Source organism: Bos indicus x Bos taurus, unplaced genomic scaffold, assembly GCF_003369695.1.
Source record: "Bos indicus x Bos taurus breed Angus x Brahman F1 hybrid unplaced genomic scaffold, Bos_hybrid_MaternalHap_v2.0 tig00003409_arrow_arrow_obj, whole genome shotgun sequence".
Lineage (NCBI taxonomy): Eukaryota > Metazoa > Chordata > Mammalia > Artiodactyla > Bovidae > Bos > Bos indicus x Bos taurus.
This window is the reverse complement of record NW_020867660.1, coordinates 1-26,297: the sequence shown is the minus strand read 5'-3', so window position 1 is coordinate 26,297 and position 26,297 is coordinate 1. Positions and strand designations below refer to the sequence as shown.

At 53.0% G+C, this 26,297-nt stretch overlaps 4 pseudogenes; all 4 read right to left on the bottom strand.

Moving 5' to 3' along the window:
* Nucleotides 1-12,878: 12,878 nt before the first annotated feature.
* LOC113889013 lies at nt 12,879-12,998 on the bottom strand (annotated as a pseudogene).
* A 3,393-nt stretch (nt 12,999-16,391) lies between these two features.
* Nucleotides 16,392-16,511, bottom strand: LOC113889012 (annotated as a pseudogene).
* A 3,421-nt stretch (nt 16,512-19,932) lies between these two features.
* LOC113889011 lies at nt 19,933-20,052 on the bottom strand (annotated as a pseudogene).
* Nucleotides 20,053-23,445: 3,393 nt separating this feature from the next.
* LOC113889010 lies at nt 23,446-23,565 on the bottom strand (annotated as a pseudogene).
* Nucleotides 23,566-26,297: the final 2,732 nt, after the last annotated feature.

The following is a 26,297-nucleotide window of genomic DNA, read 5'->3' as shown; positions in this document are numbered from 1 at the left end:
CGAGCCGCGACAGCCAGCACCTCCCAGACCCCGCCTGCGTCTCCCACCCCTCTCCTGGCTCCACTCCCACCCTCGCGGTTCTCCACTCGCCAGGGCACAGGCCACTTGCTCCTGGCTCAGCCCGGCCCTCTGCTGTCATTTGAGGACCTCGGTCCCCAGGGTGCTTTGGGTCCTATATCCACCCATCTCAGCAATTACACACTCTGGGAGAGACAGGGTACAGTTTGGGGTCCTGCCCGCAGTTCACCCTGAACACGTTCTCTTTTTTTAGCTTTATCTACTGGAGTTCTCTGAGATGTGTTCTTAAAACATCAACTGTTGCTTTCAAAAAGACTGTAAGGTCACTGTGCTCAACTTTACGAATAAAATCTTCATTTTCCACCTTAAAGTGAAACTGGAGGGAAGACTAAAAGCAGTCATTTTTTCAAACTGAAAAAGAAAACCCACGTGTGACCATGTCACAGAATACAGGTCACGTAACCCCTCCCTCCTCAGCCTTGGCCTCCACCACCAGCAGCCCGGCAATGCAAGGCCTGCCCTGGGCCGCCAGGGGCAAGGGCAGAGGGGAGACCGGCTCCTCTGTCTCCAGGCCGCGTGGGCCGCCTGCTCCACCTCCTTCCCAAGTTCACGTGGCACTGAAACAGCCCAGGCAAGCTGGGGACTCTGACCAGAAACACAGCCATGGGTACCAAGAAAGGACCCCTGGTTCTTGTTTTCCCTGGTATCAAATTAACTTGATCAAGACAATTACTGTGACTGTTACATGTGGCTTCAGATGACAGAAGACCCCCCCCTCCAGGGTGTCTCCACTTCCAGTGACAGACGCAAGCATCTTGTAGGTCAGCCTACCAAGAGCTAGAAAAGCTAAATAAGGTTTAAAAGAGGTCCTTAGGCAGCCACAATCCAAGATTTCAAACACAAGCGAAGCTCAGTGAGGGAGCTGGAGACTGAGAGGGCCGCTCGTTCCCTCGGGGCATCTGAGCAAAGCTGACTCTGTGAAGAAAAGGAAGGGAAAAAGTCAAGCAGAGGGGGCTGGCTAACACAGCTCTGGAGGGTTCCTTGGGCTGTGGAGACAAAAAGTCAAGCGCAGGCCTGACGAGTCAGTCTGGATGTCAGAAAACGTACCCAACACTCTGCCCAAACCGGCTGAGCACTGACTATCAGTCACTTCCTGGTGCTCAGGAGAGACGGTGGGCTTCAGGACCTGCCGAGAACGCGGGGCCCTGGGAGGCACCCCAGGCTTCCAGACACTGGAGACGCTGGAAAGCTCCTCCCTGGGGTCGGGGGGAAGGTGGGTGAAGGCTGCTGAGACTGAGCTTAAAAGGACCCCCAAGCCTCAAGTCCCTCAGGCCCTGAGTGAACAGACAGCTCTGTCCCCACTGGAGGTCTGCGTCAGAGGAAACTCTGGAGAACGCAGCATCACTCAGAACCTCTAGGGTTTTCTAAACATAATGTCCAACATGCAACCAAACAAGCAAAAGAGGGTGTAACAACAAACAGGACCAAGAGAAAAAGAACTGAACCAGATCCAGAGGTATGAGATATATATCAGCGTATCAGAGGTATGCTAGAGGTATCAGATGCAAATGTCACCTGTTCAAAAATATACTTGACAAAAGGAAAAATTTCTGAGAATCAAAACCAATCTAGAACTTTACAATAACAGTGACTGAATTTAAGAACTCAGTCTCTGGGCTTAACATCAGATTGGATGTAGCTGAAGAGACGATCAGTGAACTGAAGGACGGATCGGTTACAATATATATATAAGAGGGAAAAGGGATAGAATGTATTGAAGGAATCTGTTGTTAAACTATGTTGTTAAAAACTATAAATGGGGACCCTCATGGTGGAGAAAAGACAGAAAGGGGAATAAGAAATGCCTCCAGGGGCTGAAACTAAAGAGCCTCTTAGTGAAAGTGAAAGGGGAGAGTGAAAAAGCTGGCATAAAACTCAACATTCAAAAAATGAAGATCATAGCATCCAGCCCCATCACTTCATGGCAAATAAATGGGAAAACAGTGGAAACAGTGACACACTTTATTTTCTTGGGCTCCGAAATTACTGCAGATGGTGAAATTAAAAGATGCTTGCTCCTCGGAAGGAAACCTATGACAAATCTAGACAGCATATTAAAAAGCAGAGACGTTACTCTGCCAACAAAGGTTCATTTAGTCAAAGCTATGGTTTTTCCAGTAGTCATGTATGGATGTGAGAGTTGGCCCATGAAGAAGGCTGAATGCCAAAGAATCAATGCTTCTGAACTGGGGAATTGGAGAAGACTCTTGAGAGCCCCATGGACTACTAGGAGATCCAATCAGTCAGTCAATCCTAATGCAAATCAGTCCTGAATATTCATTGGAAAGACTGATGCTGAAGCTCCAATACTTTGGCCACCTGATGCAAAGAGCTGACTCATTGGAAAAGAACCTGATGATGGGGAAGACTGAAGGCAGGAGGAGAAGGGGACGACAGAGGATGAGCTGGTTGGATGGCATCACCGACTCGATGGACATGAGCTTGAGCAAGCTCCAGGAGTTGGTGATGGACAGGGAAGCCTGGCGTGCTGCAGCCCATGGGGTTGCAACGGGTCAGACATGGAGCGACTGAACTGACTGACAGGGACAGTGGTAAGAGTTGGTTCAAGAATCAGACCATTGAGTCAAAAATGAAAACCACACATTGGTTTCAGCAGCTCTGCGGGTGTCTAAGGCAAGAAGCAAATGTTCAAGCACTCAGAGGAAAAAGGGTGTGGCTTTTAACGGCACAACAACACTGAGAGCTGACTTTCCAAGAACAAGGAAGTGAGAAGATAATGGACTGGCATCTGTAAAATGCTGAAAAACAAATAACCACCAACCTGGAATTCTACATCCAACAAAAACTCTCTTCGAAAGTGAAAGCAAAATAGAGACTTTGAGGGCAAATGGAAATGAGACAACTCATCACCCACACACATGAACTAAAAAAAAATATTAAGGCAGTGCTTTGGGAAAAAGAAAAGTTGTCTCTGATGGAAATATAAAAAACAAGTAAAGACCAACAATGAGGTAACTGTGAGGGTAAATACTAACTCTACAAAACAATGATGTTAATGCCAAAAATATATCTAACCATTTAAAGTGTGACAGTGACAAGGAGGAAACAGTCGTGTCAGGGAGGCAGTAAGAGTACTAAGTTAGACTTGAATGTAAAACACACGCTGTGTCTGCAAATGTACACCCAACAACCTGACAGAGGAGCACAGAACTAGAGAAACACTTCATACTTCTAAAAGAAGGCAAGAGCAAAGAACACAGACTAGGTGGGACAAACAGAAATCACACAGCAACATGGTGTCTACACACTGAAATATCAACATTATAAACAGAGCCAATACTCAAACTGATTCCAGTGAAAACTATACACTATTCAGAGGTACATGTTAAGATGGAAGGTCTTTTAGACAGGTGAAAGTAAAAGATACCCAAGCTAACACGGACAGAAAACTGATGTGGCAACATCACTGTCAAATAATGTCTAAAGAAAGAAGCATTACTAGCAATAAAAAAAGAACATCTCATACTGATACAAGTTCAGTCTAGCAAGAAGATGAGGATTCTAAACTTGAATGTACCTAATAACATAACCTCAAAATATCAATACATAAAAACTGACAGAAATAGAAAAGGAGTAACAGCCGAGTTCATAATCCCAGTGGGAGACGTTAAAGACACATCTCTCCTGGAACTGGGCTCCCTGGTACATAGTCACCAGCAACCATGAAGTACCTGAAATGTGGCTGGCTCTACAATGAGATGCACTGCAAGCCTGAAACACATGCTGGATTTTAAAGACTTAGCATGAAAAAAAGAACGTGAACTATTGCATTAGGTTTTATCATGTTGATTACACACTGAAATGATAATATTTGGGGTGTGTTAAAATAAAATATATTACAGGTAATTTCACCTACTTCTGCTTTTACTCAACGTGGCTACTGGAAGCTGAATTACATGAGTGACATACCTGATGTAACTGATACACACGGAACACTGCATTCCCACTGATACATATTATTTTCAAGAGCCCAACGAACATATAACAAAAAGAACATGTATTGGGCTATTAGGAAAGCTCGAATTATTTCAAAAGACTGAAATAATGCAGAGTATACTTAGGGACTGCAATGGGCTGACAGTTTATGGGCCCTCAAACTTCACCCCGCATGTGGTGATGATCCTAGGAGGCAGGCACTCTGGGAGGGGTCAGGCCAGGAAGGAATGGGCTCCCGTGCTGCGAGGACAGGGAGAAGCAGCAGGCAGTCTAGGAACCAGGAAACATGACTCACCAGACGTGGCACCTGCTGATGATCTTGGGACTCCCCAGCCTCCAGGACTACAAGAAACAACTTTCTGTTGTTTATCAGCTAGTCTACGGGATTTACAACAGTAGCCGAAAAAGACAGGGCTCTTTGATAGTGAAAAAGACAGGGCTCTTTGATAGTGAAGGACAGGGAAGGCTGGCGTGCTGGAGTTCATGGGTCACAAGGAGTCCGACACCACTTAACGAATGACCACCACCACCACCACCACCACCACGAGTTGATCTGAGTTAAGACTAAAACGGAACTCATGGCTTAGGCTATTTAGTCTGTTTCACACAGGCCAAAATGACTCGTATATTTTAAAGTATTTATCCAAGAGTGCCCCTTGATAGCATTTTACAGCCTGTACATAATAGGATGAATACTTTAAAAAAAATTTACTAGTCTATACTTCTAAAATATAATATTTCAAAATATTTTCCTATAAGAGACTTTGAATATTTTTTCAGTAACTCTCCCTCTTTCCCTCCATGACAGGCACTGAACAATGTTGAGGAAAAATCAGTTTGGTGCTAGGAAGTAACTGGCAGGATACGCGTGCGCCTGGGGCCTGGGGACTGAGATGAGGGGTGCGGAGGTATCCGCGCCCTCCCACCCGCGGCCACTCCAGACCCGGCCGCGCTCGCTGAGCGGGGCCTCCCCCCGATCCCATGCGCTGCTCAGGCCCGCGCGGCCCCGGAGGTGTGGGTCTTCGGCGCCCGCCGCCTCCCAACCCCCGCGGCCCAGGGGCCTCTGAACCTCCTGCGGGCCTAGGCGCAGCGAAACTTGAGCGCCCAACTTGCGCGGCACCTGTCCGGTGCCCAAACCCACCAGAAGCCAGGAAGGCGCGGTCGAGCGGAGCGCCTCAGCCCCTCCCCTTCGCACTACCGAGGCCCCCCCTTTGCCCCCACGCCAAGCCCTCGACCTTCCTGAGAGAGCAGACGAGCCACAGGCAGGCACACAGACAGACACACAGACACTCGCACGCACCCACGCCAAGGGAGACAGCTGGCCTGCGCAAGCTCCTCAGCCAGAACCAGAGCGCCTGGGAGAGGCCGGGGCCAGACGAACGCGCCGGCGGCTGGCTGTCAGGAGATACAGAGGCAGAAATACATGAAGATTCCGAGACAGACTCCAAGACGGCAAGAGGAGATACAGACACACACACACACACACACACACACACACACTTGAGTGTGGTCTTTGGAATTACTTCTGTTCGTAGTTGCTGGGTTGAGCCCAACTTTGATACGACCCATGGACTGCGGCCCATCAGGCTCCTCTGTCCGTGGCATTTCCCAGGCGAGGATACTGGAGTGGGTTGCCATTTCCTTCTACGGGAGGCATCTTCCGGACCCAGGGATCGAACCCCAATCTCCTGGGTGGGGATACCTTGCCATCTGAACCAGGACATTGCTAATTCCCTAGGCAAAATACAAAGAATAGAGCTCGTGTTCTACTAAATGGAAAGATGATTTCAGAAACAGAAGCTGTCCTTTTTGGTATCTGTGAATCTTTATGTAGTTTTCGTTGATTTTTACTATTAAGGCTAAGTGAACAAGGCAAGAGAGAAACCCTAGAATTGAAAAGCAATGGACGTTTTTGAAAGAAACATGTGCAGGTGAAGCTCTCTTCCTTTTTGAGAGATGGTTAAATTCAAAATCTTGATACAACACATATGACTTTTGTGCACTTTCTTTCAAATCTCCATGACGAAGCCCTAAGGTGTCCAGGAAGAAAGGAGTAGAGGGGCAGACAAAAAGAGCAACCTTTCCCCTTGGTGCCATCTCAACCAGCTGCTTAGTTCCTTCATCTCAAGGACTATCATCTGGGCTTCTCTGCTTTGTCTGATTCTTGTTTCGGGGACCGTTTCTCGTCACAAGGCTGTCAACAGTGGGGGTGGGGGGTCTGTGGGGGGTGGGGAGCCCTTCTTTCCATTCCACATGAGACCCAGTGGACAATCCAGGCCCTGCCCACTGCATTGAGTGTGCAGCAACAATATCAACGGTAATGCCGGTGAACAATGCGTATTCCTGGAATCCACTCCGTTGACTACTGACTGTGTGTGGTGGTGGTCTGGAACCTGGACCTGGAAGCTTTCTGGATGATTGCAAATGACACCAAAGTCTGAGGACGATGGAAGATTGCCGGGGTCCTGCCCCGGCTGATCCAGGGTATTCGAAGCGGGGACGGTGTCGGCGACCTATTTATTTATTTAAATATTTTATCAAAGATATAAAGAGTAATAGGATGAGGATAGCTCAGTAGGAAAATTCAGTGGAGAAAAGAGGCTGAGTGGCTTGGTTTACGCGGGAGACCAATAAAACTTCAAGACAAGAAGTTTGCACCACTTACGTAGGCCGCAGGCATCCTTCCGTTCTCCCGAAGGAGAGGAGACACTGAGGCCTCCCCGGTCGGATCTTAGAAGCCCAGGCATAATTAGTAAGCATGGTGGGTTCCGCGCTCCAGATGGAGACTCAACCAGAGTGAGAGAGAGAGCGACATGGGGAGACCAGTATTTTGAGAAACTGATCCCAATTCTTTATTTTCCATGGTCTACTTTTATACACTGAGATGTTATGCAAAAGTCACATGGGGACAGCAGTCCTGACTTTCATTAAAGTCAGGTGCTTCACACAAATGTATACAGAGGTCTTAGGGGTGTTACATCATCTTCTGGCCAGGGGGCCCTGCTGACAATTTACGACCCTCTCCTTGTGACAGCGGTCAGTCAATCAGGACACTTATTTCTCCAGGGCTGATTATTCTCAAAACAGACGCCACCCAAATAAAGTTACATTCCTACAGGGTGAGGGTGTAGTGGGTTTTAGTTAAGGAAAGAATTTACTTAGCCTAAGGTCTAACGTGATTAATATCAAAGGTTAATTCTATATATTCATTAATGTGTGTAAGGGCAGGGGATATGGAGACTTAGCAACAAACATTGGCTCAACAAATGAAAAACCCTTCACCAACACAATTTCTAATTAGCCCATTATACTTATACTAATAGTTTTCTAACTTTTCTAAGGAACCTGTTTTTAGAAGGTTTAAAGCATCTTGTGCCTCTCACGGTTGGGAGGCTGTGAGCGATCACATGTGGCCGGACAAGCCTGTCAGGCAGGCCAGAGAACCTTCAGAGGAGTTTGTAGGTTAAAACACTCTTATCACGCCCAGGAATTATTATAAACTGGAGCTCTAAGTTAACTCCTTCTCCAAAAGAGGTGGTGGGGGACAGCCCCCCGTAAAGTCAGAGGTGTAGGTGAGCACAAAGTAGTAAAGTAGGCAGGCTCTGGTTATGGGGGTAGATGCTCGAGGATTTCCAGGGGGACTCCTGAGGCTCGATCCCGCCTTTGCGTATGTCGAGCCTCCTTCCTCATGACCTTTGCCATGGACGGAGTACCTCACTCTGGCCCCCAACAGAAGATCTTCACATTTCTGCAAGAGCCACACACCTCCAGAAGGAACCACAAGACTTGCCTGAAATGGTCAAGGTATAAGTCTTGGACTCAACGTTGGAAGGTCTCCACCTTTGCTATGGAAGTCAAACGATCTTTCTTTGCAATGAAAATGGAGCATACTGAACGTTCACATGCTTCTAGAGCATTTGAAAAGCCCTAACTTGTAGAAATCTGCTGTACGAGTTTTTTGAAAGCAAGAACCTCTATGCATGGATATGTCTTCATGCCTTAGATTGTGCCTCGAATATAGTGTACACATCAACCCAGGAAAGGAAAGAATTGACTCGCCAAATAGACACAGAGATCAAAAGTGCCGAGCCAAGTGACCCCTTGAGGCTTCCAAGAGCTTTTCTGTCTTTCACACACTAAGTAAATACTGAGCACCTACGATGAGCTAGGAGGCATGTAATAAGTTTCAGGGAATAGAAGGCGGAGAGAAGAAGACACAGAGTTCCTGCTTTCACTGAGACGACTCTAATGATACATGACAGGCAGATCCTTTGAGAACCTATAGAGGGGCCTCTTCCCTCACCACAAAACCTGGGTGTCAGGGAAGGCTTTCCAGAGGCACCATTTCGTTGAGGTCCATAGGTTGAACCTAGGTAAACCAGGGTTGAGATGCAGGAAGAATTTCAGGCAGGGAAAATAGCATCTTGGAAGGCTATGTGACCAGGGAAACTTAGGACATTCAAGAAACGAAAAATGCCCTATGGGATGGAAGCCAAAGAGTGCAGAGGGCATTCCAGGCAAAAGACATCAGAGAAGAACGTGAGGAGCAAGCCTGAAGGGAAGTGGTCGTATCTTCAATATGCTGGGAAAATACGAGAGCCGTTGGAGCAGGGAGGTGACAGCATTGCATCTGCATTTCCAAAAGGTCATCTTGCTCCACATCACTAATGATTGGAGAGGCTCAACTCCAAACTCCAAGGAGGAACCACTTCACATGAGTCCGATTGGGCCTCACTGCGATGTCTGTCAATAACCACAGCTGGAGAAGATGTGGAGCAAAGGGAACTCTCCTCCACGGTGAGTAGGAATGGGCGTGGGTAGAGCCGGTATGGAAAAGATTATGGAGGTTCCCGAAGGAACTAAAAGTGGAAGTAGCGTATGGTTCAGCAGTCCGACTCCCGGGCATAGATCCACCCACAGTATAATTGAACAAGATAGATGCCCCGTTTGGGCACATCTATCTGTGCGTGCGCGCGCACATGGGCATGCGCGATGGCCTGCGAGGCAGGGGCGGGGTGGGTGCTGGGGATCTGGCTTGAGTCGGTGCAAGCCCCGGGATTGCCTGAGGCAAGCCAAAGGAGCCCCAGATGGAGACGGGACTGCCGGTCGTCGGGTGTCCTGGAAGCCGAACGCGAATGCGGAGGGGCTCGCGGGCCGCGTGGAGGCAACCCAGGTCTGCAGCGGGAGTCGGGGCCCCGGCCAGCTGCTCCCCGCGGCCCGGGAGGGGCTGGGGCTGTGGGGGGGATCCAAGAATCGGGACGCGCGGCGGGGGCTAAAGGACCTCTTCTGGTAGGCAAAAAGCCTCGAGCACCCGGGATTCCCAGGTGGTCTCCCATCCAAGATCCTAACCAGGCCCGACCCTGCTTAGCTTCCGAGATCAGACGACATCGGGCGCCTTCAGGCTGATAGGGCCTGAGACGGTGGCGGTTGGCTCGGGGCGCCCTAAGAGCCTTGCGCTTCGCCTCCCTTTCGCTCTGCCCTGCAGGTCGGGCCAACGGGCCGCACCTCTCGTCCCGGGGCGTGCTGTACTTGAGCCGCACGACCCGAGACCGGACTCCAGCCTGCTGACGCCGGCCCGCACCCCCGAACACCGCCAACACCAGAGCAGCAAGCGCCTGGCCGGGCCCGGGGGCCCGAGGGGCATCCAGGACCCCCCATTGACCGGGAGGGCGTGCGTGCGTGCGTGCGCGCGGGGCCTAGGGGCTGGGCTGAGGGGTGTGGAGGTCTCGGTGCCCTCCCACCCGCGGCCACTCCAGACCCGGCCGCGCTCGCTGAGCGGGGCCTCCCCCCGATCCCATGCGCTGCTCAGGCCCGCGCGGCCCCGGAGGTGTGGGTCTTCGGCGCCCGCCGCCTCCCAACCCCCGCGGCCCAGGGGCCTCTGAACCTCCTGCGGGCCTAGGCGCAGCGAAACTTGAGCGCCCAACTTGCGCGGCACCTGTCCGGTGCCCAAACCCACCAGAAGCCAGGAAGGCGCGGTCGAGCGGAGCGCCTCAGCCCCTCCCCTTCGCACTACCGAGGCCCCCCCTTTGCCCCCACGCCAAGCCCTCGACCTTCCTGAGAGAGCAGACGAGCCACAGGCAGGCACACAGACAGACACACAGACACTCGCACGCACCCACGCCAAGGGAGACAGCTGGCCTGCGCAAGCTCCTCAGCCAGAGCCAGAGCGCCTGGGAGAGGCCGGGGCCAGACGAACGGGCCGGCGGCTGGCTGTCAGGAGATACAGAGGCAGAAATACATGAAGATTCCGAGACAGACTCCAAGACGGCAAGAGGAGATACAGACACACACACACACACACACACACACACACACACACATACACTTGAGTGTGGTCTTTGGAAATACTTCTGTTCGTAGTTGCTGGGTTGAGCCCAACTTTGATACGACCCATGGACTGCGGCCCATCAGGCTCCTCTGTCCGTGGCATTTCCCAGGCGAGGATACTGGAGTGGGTTGCCATTTCCTTCTACGGGAGGCATCTTCCGGACCCAGGGATCGAACCCCAATCTCCTGCGCGCGGATACCTTGCCATCTGAACCAGGACATTGCTAATTCCCTAGGCAAAATACAAAGAATAGAGCTCGTGTTCTACTAAATGGAAAGATGATTTCAGAAACAGAAGCTGTCCTTTTTGGTATCTGTGAATCTTTATGTAGTTTTCGTTGATTTTTACTATTAAGGCTAAGTGAACAAGGCAAGAGAGAAACCCTAGAATTGAAAAGCAATGGACGTTTTTGAAAGAAACATGTGCAGGTGAAGCTCTCTTCCTTTTTGAGAGATGGTTAAATTCAAAATCTTGATTCAACACATATGACTTTTGTGCACTTTCTTTCAAATCTCCATGACGAAGCCCTAAGGTGTCCAGGAAGAAAGGAGTAGAGGGGCAGACAAAAAGAGCAACCTTTCCCCTTGGTGCCATCTCAACCAGCTGCTTAGTTCCTTCATCTCAAGGACTATCATCTGGGCTTTTCTGCTTTGTCTGATTCTTGTTTCGGGGACCGTTTCTCGTCACAAGGCTGTCAACAGTGGGGGTGGGGGATCTGTGGGGGGGGGAAGCCCTTCTTTCCATTCCACATGAGACCCAGTGGACAATCCAGGCCCTGCCCACTGCATTGAGTGTGCAGCAACAATATCAACGGTAATGCGGGTGAACAACACGTATTCCTGGAATCCACTCCGTTGGCTACTGACTGTGTGCGGTGGTGGTCTGGAACCTGGACCTGGAAGCTTTCTGGATGATTGCAAATGACACCAAAGTCTGAGGACGATGGAAGATCTTCACATTTCTGCAAGAGCCACACACCTCCAGAAGGAACCACAAGACTTGCCTGAAATGGTCAAGGTATAAGTCTTGGACTCAACGTTGGAAGGTCTCCACCTTTGCTATGGAAGTCAAACGATCTTTCTTTGAAATGAAAATGGAGCATACTGAACGTTCACATGCTTCTAGAGCATTTGAAAAGCCCTAACTTGTAGAAATCTGCTGTACGAGTTCCTTGAAAGCAAGAACCTCTATGCATGGATATGTCTTCATGCCTTAGATTGTGCCTCGAATATAGTGTACACATCAACCCAGGAAAGGAAAGAATTGACTCGCCAAATATACACAGAGATCAAAAGTGCCGAGCCAAGTGACCCCTTGAGGCTTCCAAGAGCTTTTCTGTCTTTCACACACTAAGTAAATACTGAGCACCTACGATGAGCTAGGAGGCATGTAATAAGTTTCAGGGAATAGAAGGCGGAGAGAAGAAGACACAGAGTTCCTGCTTTCACTGAGACGACTCTAATGATACATCACAGGCAGATCCTTTGAGAACCTATAGAGGGGCCTCTTCCCTCACCACAAAACCTGGGTGTCAGGGAAGGCTTTCCAGAGGCACCATTTCGTTGAGGTCCATAGGTTGAACCTAGGTAAACCAGGGTTGAGATGCAGGAAGAATTTCAGGCAGGGAAAATAGCATCTTGGAAGGCTATGTGACCAGGGAAACTTAGGACATTCAAGAAACGAAAAATGCCCTATGGGATGGAAGCCAAAGAGTGCAGAGGGCATTCCAGGCAAAAGACATCAGAGAAGAACGTGAGGAGCAAGCCTGAAGGGAAGTGGTCGTATCTTCAATATGCTGGGAAAATACGAGAGCCGTTGGAGCAGGGAGGTGACAGCATTGCATCTGCATTTCCAAAAGGTCATCTTGCTCCACATCACTAATGATTGGAGAGGCTCAACTCCAAACTCCAAGGAGGGACCACTTCACATGAGTCCGATTGGGCCTCACTGCGATGTCTGTCAATAACCAAAGCTGGAGAAGATGTGGAGCAAAGGGAACTCTCCTCCACGGTGAGTAGGAATGGGCGTGGGTAGAGCCGGTATGGAAAAGATTATGGAGGTTCCCGAAGGAACTAAAAGTGGAAGTAGATTATGGTTCAGCAGTCCGACTCCCAGGCATAGATCCACCCACAGTATAATTGAACAAGATAGATGCCCCGTTTGGGCACATCTATCTGTGCGTGCGCGCGCACATGCGCATGCGCGATGGCCTGCGAGGCAGGGGGTGGGGGGGGGGTGCTGGGGATCTGGCTTGAGTCGGTGCAAGCCCCGGGATTGCCTGAGGCAAGCCAAAGGAGCCCCAGATGGAGACGGGACTGCCGGTCGTCGGGTGTCCTGGAAGCCGAATGCGAATGCGGAGGGGCTCGCGGGCCGCGCGGAGGCAACCCAGGTCTGCAGCGCGAGTCGGGGCCCCGGCCACCCGCTCCCCGCGGCCCGGGAGGGGCTGGGGCTGCGGGGGGGATCCAAGAATCGGGACGCGCGGCGGGGGCTAAAGGACCTCTTCTGGTAGGCAAAAAGCCTCGAGCACCCGGGATTCCCAGGTGGTCTCCCATCCAAGATCCTAACCAGGCCCGACCCTGCTTAGCTTCCGAGATCAGACGAGATCGGGCGCCTTCAGGCTGATAGGGCCTGAGACGGTGGCGGTTGGCTCGGGGCGCCCTAAGAGCCTTGCGCTTCGCCTCCCTTTCGCTCTGCCCTGCAGGTCGGGCCAACGGGCCACACCTCTCGTCGCGGGGCGTGCTGTACTTGAGCCGCACGACCCGCGACCGGACTCCAGCCTGCTGACGCCGGCCCGCCCCCCCGAACACCGCCAACACCAGAGCAGCAAGCGCCTGGCCGGGCCCGGGGGCCCGAGGGGCTTCCAGGACCCCCCATTGACCGGGAGGGCGTGCGTGCGTGCGTGCGCGCGGGGCCTAGGGGCTGGGCTGAGGGGTGTGGAGGTCTCGGCGCCCTCCCACCCGCGGCCACTCCAGACCCGGCCGCGCTCGCTGAGCGGGGCCTCCGCCCGATCCCATGCGCTGCTCAGGCCCGCGCGGCCCCGGAGGTGTGGGTCTTCGGCGCCCGCCGCCTCCCAACCCCCGCGGCCCAGGGGCCTCTGAACCTCCTGCGGGCCTAGGCGCAGCGAAACTTGAGCGCCCAACTTGCGCGGCACCTGTCCGGTGCCCAAACCCACCAGAAGCCAGGAAGGCGCGGTCGAGCGGAGCGCCTCAGCCCCTCCCCTTCGCACTACCGAGGCCCCCCCTTTGCCCCCACGCCAAGCCCTCGACCTTCCTGAGAGAGCAGACGAGCCACAGGCAGGCACACAGACAGACACACAGACACTCGCACGCACCCACGCCAAGGGAGACAGCTGGCCTGCGCAAGCTCCTCAGCCAGAACCAGAGCGCCTGGGAGAGGCCGGGGCCAGACGAACGCGCCGGCGGCTGGCTGTCAGGAGATACAGAGGCAGAAATACATGAAGATTCCGAGACAGACTCCAAGACGGCAAGAGGAGATACAGACACACACAAACACACACACACACACACACACACTTGAGTGTGGTCTTTGGAATTACTTCTGTTCGTAGTTGCTGGATTGAGCCCAACTTTGATACGACCCATGGACTGCGGCCCATCAGGCTCCTCTGTCCGTGGCATTTCCCAGGCGAGGATACTGGAGTGGGTTGCCATTTCCTTCTACGGGAGGCATCTTCCGGACCCAGGGATCGAACCCCAATCTCCTGGGTGGGGATACCTTGCCATCTGAACCAGGACATTGCTAATTCCCTAGGCAAAATACAAAGAATAGAGCTCGTGTTCTACTAAATGGAAAGATGATTTCAGAAACAGAAGCTGTCCTTTTTGGTATCTGTGAATCTTTATGTAGTTTTCGTTGATTTTTACTATTAAGGCTAAGTGAACAAGGCAAGAGAGAAACCCTAGAATTGAAAAGCAATGGCCGTTTTTGAAAGAAACATGTGCAGGTGAAGCTCTCTTCCTTTTTGAGAGATGGTTAAATTCAAAATCTTGATACAACACATATGACTTTTGTGCACTTTCTTTCAAATCTCCATGACGAAGCCCTAAGGTGTCCAGGAAGAAAGGAGTAGAGGGGCAGACAAAAAGAGCAACCTTTCCCCTTGGTGCCATCTCAACCAGCTGCTTAGTTCCTTCATCTCAAGGACTATCATCTGGGCTTCTCTGCTTTGTCTGATTCTTGTTTCGGGGACCGTTTCTCGTCACAAGGCTGTCAACAGTGGGGGTGGGGGGTCTGTGGGGGGTGGGGAGCCCTTCTTTCCATTCCACATGAGACCCAGTGGACAATCCAGGCCCTGCCCACTGCATTGAGTGTGCAGCAACAATATCAACGGTAATGCCGGTGAACAATGCGTATTCCTGGAATCCACTCCGTTGGCTACTGACTGTGTGTGGTGGTGGTCTGGAACCTGGACCTGGAAGCTTTCTGGATGATTGCAAATGACACCAAAGTCTGAGGACGATGGAAGATCTTCACATTTCTGCAAGAGCCACACACCTCCAGAAGGAACCACAAGACTTGCCTGAAATGGTCAAGGTATAAGTCTTGGACTCAACGTTGGAAGGTCTCCACCTTTGCTATGGAAGTCAAACGATCTTTCTTTGAAATGAAAATGGAGCATACTGAACGTTCACATGCTTCTAGAGCATTTGAAAAGCCCTAACTTGTAGAAATCTGCTGTACGAGTTCCTTGAAAGCAAGAACCTCTATGCATGGATATGTCTTCATGCCTTAGATTGTGCCTCGAATATAGTGTACACATCAACCCAGGAAAGGAAAGAATTGACTCGCCAAATATACACAGAGATCAAAAGTGCCGAGCCAAGTGACCCCTTGAGGCTTCCAAGAGCTTTTCTGTCTTTCACACACTAAGTAAATACTGAGCACCTACGCTGAGCTAGGAGGCATGTAATAAGTTTCAGGGAATAGAAGGCGGAGAGAAGAAGACACAGAGTTCCTGCTTTCACTGAGACGACTCTAATGATACATCACAGGCAGATCCTTTGAGAACCTATAGAGGGGCCTCTTCCCTCACCACAAAACCTGGGTGTCAGGGAAGGCTTTCCAGAGGCACCATTTCGTTGAGGTCCATAGGTTGAACCTAGGTAAACCAGGGTTGAGATGCAGGAAGAATTTCAGGCAGGGAAAATAGCATCTTGGAAGGCTATGTGACCAGGGAAACTTAGGACATTCAAGAAACGAAAAATGCCCTATGGGATGGAAGCCAAAGAGTGCAGAGGGCATTCCAGGCAAAAGACATCAGAGAAGAACGTGAGGAGCAAGCCTGAAGGGAAGTGGTCGTATCTTCAATATGCTGGGAAAATACGAGAGCCGTTGGAGCAGGGAGGTGACAGCATTGCATCTGCATTTCCAAAAGGTCATCTTGCTCCACATCACTAATGATTGGAGAGGCTCAACTCCAAACTCCAAGGAGGGACCACTTCACATGAGTCCGATTGGGCCTCACTGCGATGTCTGTCAATAACCACAGCTGGAGAAGATGTGGAGCAAAGGGAACTCTCCTCCACGGTGAGTAGGAATGGGCGTGGGTAGAGCCGGTATGGAAAAGATTATGGAGGTTCCCGAAGGAACTAAAAGTGGAAGTAGATTATGGTTCAGCAGTCCGACTCCCAGGCATAGATCCACCCACGGTATAAGTGAACAAGATAGATGCCCCGTTTGGGCACATCTATCTGTGCGTGCGCACGCACATGCGCATGCGCGATGGCCTGCGAGGCAGGGGGTGGGGGGGGGTGCTGGGGATCTGGCTTGAGTCGGTGCAAGCCCCGGGATTGCCTGAGGCAAGCCAAAGGAGCCCCAGATGGAGACGGGACTGCCGGTCGTCGGGTGTCCTGGAAGCCGAATGCGAATGCGGAGGGGCTCGCGGGCCGCGCGGAGGCAACCCAGGTCTGCAGCGCGAGTCGGGGCCCCGGCCACCCGCTCCCCGCGGCCCGGATCCAAGAATCGGGACGCGCGGCGGGGGCTAAAGGACCTCTTCTGGTAGGCAAAAAGCCTCGAGCACCCGGGATTCCCAGGTGGTCTCCCATCCAAGATCCTAACCAGGCCCGACCCTGCTTAGCTTCCGAGATCAGACGAGATCGGGCGCCTTCAGGCTGATAGGGCCTGAGACGGTGGCGGTTGGCTCGGGGCGCCCTAAGAGCCTTGCGCTTCGCCTCCCTTTCGCTCTGCCCTGCAGGTCGGGCCAACGGGCCACACCTCTCGTCGCGGGGCGTGCTGTACTTGAGCCGCACGACCCGCGACCGGACTCCAGCCTGCTGACGCCGGCCCGCCCCCCCGAACACCGCCAACACCAGAGCAGCAAGCGCCTGGCCGGGCCCGGGGGCCCGAGGGGCTTCCAGAACCCCCCATTGACCGGGAGGGCATGCGTGCGTGCGTGCGCGCGGGGCCTAGGGGCTGGGCTGAGGGGTGTGGAGGTCTCGGCGCCCTCCCACCCGCGGCCACTCCAGACCCGGCCGCGCTCGCTGAGCGGGGCCTCCCCCCGATCCCATGCGCTGCTCAGGCCCGCGCGGCCCCGGAGGTGTGGGTCTTCGGCGCCCGCCGCCTCCCAACCCCCGCGGCCCAGGGGCCTCTGAACCTCCTGCGGGCCTAGGCGCAGCGAAACTTGAGCGCCCAACTTGCGCGGCACCTGTCCGGTGCCCAAACCCACCAGAAGCCAGGAAGGCGCGGTCGAGCGGAGCGCCTCAGCCCCTCCCCTTCGCACTACCGAGGCCCCCCCTTTGCCCCCACGCCAAGCCCTCGACCTTCCTGAGAGAGCAGACGAGCCACAGGCAGGCACACAGACAGACACACAGACACTCGCACGCACCCACGCCAAGGGAGACAGCTGGCCTGCGCAAGCTCCTCAGCCAGAACCAGAGCGCCTGGGAGAGGCCGGGGCCAGACGAACGCGCCGGCGGCTGGCTGTCAGGAGATACAGAGGCAGAAATACATGAAGATTCCGAGACAGACTCCAAGACGGCAAGAGGAGATACAGACACACACAAACACACACACACACACACACACACACTTGAGTGTGGTCTTTGGAATTACTTCTGTTCGTAGTTGCTGGATTGAGCCCAACTTTGATACGACCCATGGACTGCGGCCCATCAGGCTCCTCTGTCTGTGGCATTTCCCAGGCGAGGATACTGGAGTGGGTTGCCATTTCCTTCTACGGGAGGCATCTTCCAGACCCAGGGATCGAACCCCAATCTCCTGCGCGCGGATACCTTGCCATCTGAACCAGGACATTGCTAATTCCCTAGGCAAAATACAAAGAATAGAGCTCGTGTTCTACTAAATGGAAAGATGATTTCAGAAACAGAAGCTGTCCTTTTTGGTATCTGTGAATCTTTATGTAGTTTTCGTTGATTTTTACTATTAAGGCTAAGTGAACAAGGCAAGAGAGAAACCCTAGAATTGAAAAGCAATGGCCGTTTTTGAAAGAAACATGTGCAGGTGAAGCTCTCTTCCTTTTTGAGAGATGGTTAAATTCAAAATCTTGATACAACACATATGACTTTTGTGCACTTTCTTTCAAATCTCCATGACGAAGCCCTAAGGTGTCCAGGAAGAAAGGAGTAGAGGGGCAGACAAAAAGAGCAACCTTTCCCCTTGGTGCCATCTCAACCAGCTGCTTAGTTCCTTCATCTCAAGGACTATCATCTGGGCTTCTCTGCTTTGTCTGATTCTTGTTTCGGGGACCGTTTCTCGTCACAAGGCTGTCAACAGTGGGGGTGGGGGGTCTGTGGGGGGTGGGGAGCCCTTCTTTCCATTCCACATGAGACCCAGTGGACAATCCAGGCCCTGCCCACTGCATTGAGTGTGCAGCAACAATATCAACGGTAATGCCGGTGAACAATGCGTATTCCTGGAATCCACTCCGTTGGCTACTGACTGTGTGTGGTGGTGGTCTGGAACCTGGACCTGGAAGCTTTCTGGATGATTGCAAATGACACCAAAGTCTGAGGACGATGGAAGATCTTCACATTTCTGCAAGAGCCACACACCTCCAGAAGGAACCACAAGACTTGCCTGAAATGGTCAAGGTATAAGTCTTGGACTCAACGTTGGAAGGTCTCCACCTTTGCTATGGAAGTCAAACGATCTTTCTTTGAAATGAAAATGGAGCATACTGAACGTTCACATGCTTCTAGAGCATTTGAAAAGCCCTAACTTGTAGAAATCTGCTGTACGAGTTCCTTGAAAGCAAGAACCTCTATGCATGGATATGTCTTCATGCCTTAGATTGTGCCTCGAATATAGTGTACACATCAACCCAGGAAAGGAAAGAATTGACTCGCCAAATATACACAGAGATCAAAAGTGCCGAGCCAAGTGACCCCTTGAGGCTTCCAAGAGCTTTTCTGTCTTTCACACACTAAGTAAATACTGAGCACCTACGCTGAGCTAGGAGGCATGTAATAAGTTTCAGGGAATAGAAGGCGGAGAGAAGAAGACACAGAGTTCCTGCTTTCACTGAGACGACTCTAATGATACATCACAGGCAGATCCTTTGAGAACCTATAGAGGGGCCTCTTCCCTCACCACAAAACCTGGGTGTCAGGGAAGGCTTTCCAGAGGCACCATTTCGTTGAGGTCCATAGGTTGAACCTAGGTAAACCAGGGTTGAGATGCAGGAAGAATTTCAGGCAGGGAAAATAGCATCTTGGAAGGCTATGTGACCAGGGAAACTTAGGACATTCAAGAAACGAAAAATGCCCTATGGGATGGAAGCCAAAGAGTGCAGAGGGCATTCCAGGCAAAAGACATCAGAGAAGAACGTGAGGAGCAAGCCTGAAGGGAAGTGGTCGTATCTTCAATATGCTGGGAAAATACGAGAGCCGTTGGAGCAGGGAGGTGACAGCATTGCATCTGCATTTCCAAAAGGTCATCTTGCTCCACATCACTAATGATTGGAGAGGCTCAACTCCAAACTCCAAGGAGGGACCACTTCACATGAGTCCGATTGGGCCTCACTGCGATGTCTGTCAATAACCACAGCTGGAGAAGATGTGGAGCAAAGGGAACTCTCCTCCACGGTGAGTAGGAATGGGCGTGGGTAGAGCCGGTATGGAAAAGATTATGGAGGTTCCCGAAGGAACTAAAAGTGGAAGTAGATTATGGTTCAGCAGTCCGACTCCCAGGCATAGATCCACCCACAGTATAATTGAACAAGATAGATGCCCCGTTTGGGCACATCTATCTGTGCGTGCGCGCGCACATGCGCATGCGCGATGGCCTGCGGGGCAGGGGGTGGGGGGGGCGGGTGCTGGGGATCTGGCTTGAGTCGGTGCAAGCCCCGGGATTGCCTGAGGCAAGCCAAAGGAGCCCCAGATGGAGACGGGACTGCCGGTCGTCGGGTGTCCTGGAAGCCGAATGCGAATGCGGAGGGGCTCGCGGGCCGCGCGGAGGCAACCCAGGTCTGCAGCGCGAGTCGGGGCCCCGGCCACCCGCTCCCCGCGGCCCGGGAGGGGCTGGGGCTGCGGGGGGGATCCAAGAATCGGGACGCGCGGCGGGGGCTAAAGGACCTCTTCTGGTAGGCAAAAAGCCTCGAGCACCCGGGATTCCCAGGTGGTCTCCCATCCAAGATCCTAACCAGGCCCGACCCTGCTTAGCTTCCGAGATCAGACGAGATCGGGCGCCTTCAGGCTGATAGGGCCTGAGACGGTGGCGGTTGGCTCGGGGCGCCCTAAGAGCCTTGCGCTTCGCCTCCCTTTCGCTCTGCCCTGCAGGTCGGGCCAACGGGCCACACCTCTCGTCGCGGGGCGTGCTGTACTTGAGCCGCACGACCCGCGACCGGACTCCAGCCTGCTGACGCCGGCCCGCCCCCCCGAACACCGCCAACACCAGAGCAGCAAGCGCCTGGCCGGGCCCGGGGGCCCGAGGGGCTTCCAGGACCCCCCATTGACCGGGAGGGCGTGCGTGCGTGCGTGCGCGCGGGGCCTAGGGGCTGGGCTGAGGGGTGTGGAGGTCTCGGCGCCCTCCCACCCGCGGCCACTCCAGACCCGGCCGCGCTCGCTGAGCGGGGCCTCCGCCCGATCCCATGCGCTGCTCAGGCCCGCGCGGCCCCGGAGGTGTGGGTCTTCGGCGCCCGCCGCCTCCCAACCCCCGCGGCCCAGGGGCCTCTGAACCTCCTGCGGGCCTAGGCGCAGCGAAACTTGAGCGCCCAACTTGCGCGGCACCTGTCCGGTGCCCAAACCCACCAGAAGCCAGGAAGGCGCGGTCGAGCGGAGCGCCTCAGCCCCTCCCCTTCGCACTACCGAGGCCCCCCCTTTGCCCCCACGCCAAGCCCTCGACCTTCCTGAGAGAGCAGACGAGCCACAGGCAGGCACACAGACAGACACACAGACACTCGCACGCACCCACGCCAAGGGAGACAGCTGGCCTGCGCAAGCTCCTCAGCCAGAACCAGAGCGCCTGGGAGAGGCCGGGGCCAGACGAACGCGCCGGCGGCTGGCTGTCAGGAGATACAGAGGCAGAAATACATGAAGATTCCGAGACAGACTCCAAGACGGCAAGAGGAGATACAGACACACACAAACACACACACACACACACACACACTTGAGTGTGGTCTTTGGAATTACTTCTGTTCGTAGTTGCTGGATTGAGCCCAACTTTGATACGACCCATGGACTGCGGCCCATCAGGCTCCTCTGTCCGTGGCATTTCCCAGGCGAGGATACTGGAGTGGGTTGCCATTTCCTTCTACGGGAGGCATCTTCCGGACCCAGGGATCGAACCCCAATCTCCTGGGTGGGGATACCTTGCCATCTGAACCAGGACATTGCTAATTCCCTAGGCAAAATACAAAGAATAGAGCTCGTGTTCTACTAAATGGAAAGATGATTTCAGAAACAGAAGCTGTCCTTTTTGGTATCTGTGAATCTTTATGTAGTTTTCGTTGATTTTTACTATTAAGGCTAAGTGAACAAGGCAAGAGAGAAACCCTAGAATTGAAAAGCAATGGCCGTTTTTGAAAGAAACATGTGCAGGTGAAGCTCTCTTCCTTTTTGAGAGATGGTTAAATTCAAAATCTTGATACAACACATATGACTTTTGTGCACTTTCTTTCAAATCTCCATGACGAAGCCCTAAGGTGTCCAGGAAGAAAGGAGTAGAGGGGCAGACAAAAAGAGCAACCTTTCCCCTTGGTGCCATCTCAACCAGCTGCTTAGTTCCTTCATCTCAAGGACTATCATCTGGGCTTCTCTGCTTTGTCTGATTCTTGTTTCGGGGACCGTTTCTCGTCACAAGGCTGTCAACAGTGGGGGTGGGGGGTCTGTGGGGGGTGGGGAGCCCTTCTTTCCATTCCACATGAGACCCAGTGGACAATCCAGGCCCTGCCCACTGCATTGAGTGTGCAGCAACAATATCAACGGTAATGCCGGTGAACAATGCGTATTCCTGGAATCCACTCCGTTGGCTACTGACTGTGTGTGGTGGTGGTCTGGAACCTGGACCTGGAAGCTTTCTGGATGATTGCAAATGACACCAAAGTCTGAGGACGATGGAAGATCTTCACATTTCTGCAAGAGCCACACACCTCCAGAAGGAACCACAAGACTTGCCTGAAATGGTCAAGGTATAAGTCTTGGACTCAACGTTGGAAGGTCTCCACCTTTGCTATGGAAGTCAAACGATCTTTCTTTGAAATGAAAATGGAGCATACTGAACGTTCACATGCTTCTAGAGCATTTGAAAAGCCCTAACTTGTAGAAATCTGCTGTACGAGTTCCTTGAAAGCAAGAACCTCTATGCATGGATATGTCTTCATGCCTTAGATTGTGCCTCGAATATAGTGTACACATCAACCCAGGAAAGGAAAGAATTGACTCGCCAAATATACACAGAGATCAAAAGTGCCGAGCCAAGTGACCCCTTGAGGCTTCCAAGAGCTTTTCTGTCTTTCACACACTAAGTAAATACTGAGCACCTACGCTGAGCTAGGAGGCATGTAATAAGTTTCAGGGAATAGAAGGCGGAGAGAAGAAGACACAGAGTTCCTGCTTTCACTGAGACGACTCTAATGATACATCACAGGCAGATCCTTTGAGAACCTATAGAGGGGCCTCTTCCCTCACCACAAAACCTGGGTGTCAGGGAAGGCTTTCCAGAGGCACCATTTCGTTGAGGTCCATAGGTTGAACCTAGGTAAACCAGGGTTGAGATGCAGGAAGAATTTCAGGCAGGGAAAATAGCATCTTGGAAGGCTATGTGACCAGGGAAACTTAGGACATTCAAGAAACGAAAAATGCCCTATGGGATGGAAGCCAAAGAGTGCAGAGGGCATTCCAGGCAAAAGACATCAGAGAAGAACGTGAGGAGCAAGCCTGAAGGGAAGTGGTCGTATCTTCAATATGCTGGGAAAATACGAGAGCCGTTGGAGCAGGGAGGTGACAGCATTGCATCTGCATTTCCAAAAGGTCATCTTGCTCCACATCACTAATGATTGGAGAGGCTCAACTCCAAACTCCAAGGAGGGACCACTTCACATGAGTCCGATTGGGCCTCACTGCGATGTCTGTCAATAACCACAGCTGGAGAAGATGTGGAGCAAAGGGAACTCTCCTCCACGGTGAGTAGGAATGGGCGTGGGTAGAGCCGGTATGGAAAAGATTATGGAGGTTCCCGAAGGAACTAAAAGTGGAAGTAGATTATGGTTCAGCAGTCCGACTCCCAGGCATAGATCCACCCACGGTATAAGTGAACAAGATAGATGCCCCGTTTGGGCACATCTATCTGTGCGTGCGCACGCACATGCGCATGCGCGATGGCCTGCGAGGCAGGGGGTGGGGGGGGGTGCTGGGGATCTGGCTTGAGTCGGTGCAAGCCCCGGGATTGCCTGAGGCAAGCCAAAGGAGCCCCAGATGGAGACGGGACTGCCGGTCGTCGGGTGTCCTGGAAGCCGAATGCGAATGCGGAGGGGCTCGCGGGCCGCGCGGAGGCAACCCAGGTCTGCAGCGCGAGTCGGGGCCCCGGCCACCCGCTCCCCGCGGCCCGGATCCAAGAATCGGGACGCGCGGCGGGGGCTAAAGGACCTCTTCTGGTAGGCAAAAAGCCTCGAGCACCCGGGATTCCCAGGTGGTCTCCCATCCAAGATCCTAACCAGGCCCGACCCTGCTTAGCTTCCGAGATCAGACGAGATCGGGCGCCTTCAGGCTGATAGGGCCTGAGACGGTGGCGGTTGGCTCGGGGCGCCCTAAGAGCCTTGCGCTTCGCCTCCCTTTCGCTCTGCCCTGCAGGTCGGGCCAACGGGCCACACCTCTCGTCGCGGGGCGTGCTGTACTTGAGCCGCACGACCCGCGACCGGACTCCAGCCTGCTGACGCCGGCCCGCCCCCCCGAACACCGCCAACACCAGAGCAGCAAGCGCCTGGCCGGGCCCGGGGGCCCGAGGGGCTTCCAGAACCCCCCATTGACCGGGAGGGCAGTGCGTGCGTGCGTGCGCGCGGGGCCTAGGGGCTGGGCTGAGGGGTGTGGAGGTCTCGGCGCCCTCCCACCCGCGGCCACTCCAGACCCGGCCGCGCTCGCTGAGCGGGGCCTCCCCCCGATCCCATGCGCTGCTCAGGCCCGCGCGGCCCCGGAGGTGTGGGTCTTCGGCGCCCGCCGCCTCCCAACCCCCGCGGCCCAGGGGCCTCTGAACCTCCTGCGGGCCTAGGCGCAGCGAAACTTGAGCGCCCAACTTGCGCGGCACCTGTCCGGTGCCCAAACCCACCAGAAGCCAGGAAGGCGCGGTCGAGCGGAGCGCCTCAGCCCCTCCCCTTCGCACTACCGAGGCCCCCCCTTTGCCCCCACGCCAAGCCCTCGACCTTCCTGAGAGAGCAGACGAGCCACAGGCAGGCACACAGACAGACACACAGACACTCGCACGCACCCACGCCAAGGGAGACAGCTGGCCTGCGCAAGCTCCTCAGCCAGAACCAGAGCGCCTGGGAGAGGCCGGGGCCAGACGAACGCGCCGGCGGCTGGCTGTCAGGAGATACAGAGGCAGAAATACATGAAGATTCCGAGACAGACTCCAAGACGGCAAGAGGAGATACAGACACACACAAACACACACACACACACACACACACACTTGAGTGTGGTCTTTGGAATTACTTCTGTTCGTAGTTGCTGGATTGAGCCCAACTTTGATACGACCCATGGACTGCGGCCCATCAGGCTCCTCTGTCTGTGGCATTTCCCAGGCGAGGATACTGGAGTGGGTTGCCATTTCCTTCTACGGGAGGCATCTTCCAGACCCAGGGATCGAACCCCAATCTCCTGCGCGCGGATACCTTGCCATCTGAACCAGGACATTGCTAATTCCCTAGGCAAAATACAAAGAATAGAGCTCGTGTTCTACTAAATGGAAAGATGATTTCAGAAACAGAAGCTGTCCTTTTTGGTATCTGTGAATCTTTATGTAGTTTTCGTTGATTTTTACTATTAAGGCTAAGTGAACAAGGCAAGAGAGAAACCCTAGAATTGAAAAGCAATGGCCGTTTTTGAAAGAAACATGTGCAGGTGAAGCTCTCTTCCTTTTTGAGAGATGGTTAAATTCAAAATCTTGATACAACACATATGACTTTTGTGCACTTTCTTTCAAATCTCCATGACGAAGCCCTAAGGTGTCCAGGAAGAAAGGAGTAGAGGGGCAGACAAAAAGAGCAACCTTTCCCCTTGGTGCCATCTCAACCAGCTGCTTAGTTCCTTCATCTCAAGGACTATCATCTGGGCTTCTCTGCTTTGTCTGATTCTTGTTTCGGGGACCGTTTCTCGTCACAAGGCTGTCAACAGTGGGGGTGGGGGTCTGTGGGGGGTGGGGAGCCCTTCTTTCCATTCCACATGAGACCCAGTGGACAATCCAGGCCCTGCCCACTGCATTGAGTGTGCAGCAACAATATCAACGGTAATGCCGGTGAACAATGCGTATTCCTGGAATCCACTCCGTTGGCTACTGACTGTGTGTGGTGGTGGTCTGGAACCTGGACCTGGAAGCTTTCTGGATGATTGCAAATGACACCAAAGTCTGAGGACGATGGAAGATCTTCACATTTCTGCAAGAGCCACACACCTCCAGAAGGAACCACAAGACTTGCCTGAAATGGTCAAGGTATAAGTCTTGGACTCAACGTTGGAAGGTCTCCACCTTTGCTATGGAAGTCAAACGATCTTTCTTTGAAATGAAAATGGAGCATACTGAACGTTCACATGCTTCTAGAGCATTTGAAAAGCCCTAACTTGTAGAAATCTGCTGTACGAGTTCCTTGAAAGCAAGAACCTCTATGCATGGATATGTCTTCATGCCTTAGATTGTGCCTCGAATATAGTGTACACATCAACCCAGGAAAGGAAAGAATTGACTCGCCAAATATACACAGAGATCAAAAGTGCCGAGCCAAGTGACCCCTTGAGGCTTCCAAGAGCTTTTCTGTCTTTCACACACTAAGTAAATACTGAGCACCTACGCTGAGCTAGGAGGCATGTAATAAGTTTCAGGGAATAGAAGGCGGAGAGAAGAGACACAGAGTTCCTGCTTTCACTGAGACGACTCTAATGAGTAGCATCACAGGCAGATCCTTTGAGAACCGTATAGAGGGGCCTCTTCCCTCACCACCGAAACCTGGGGTGTCAGGGAAGGAAATTCCAGGAGGCCACCATTTCGCTTCAAGGTCCATAGGTTGAACCCGAGTAAACCAGGGTGAGATTGCAGGAAGAATTTCAGGCAGGAAAATAGCATCTTGGAAGGCTATGTGACCAGGGAAACTTAGGACATTCAAGAAACGAAAAATGCCCTATGGGATGGAAGCCAAAGAGTGCAGAGGGCATTCCAGGCAAAAGACATCAGAGAAGAACGTGAGGAGCAAGCCTGAAGGGAAGTGGTCGTATCTCAATATGCTGGGAAAGGGGGTGGGGGGGGGGTG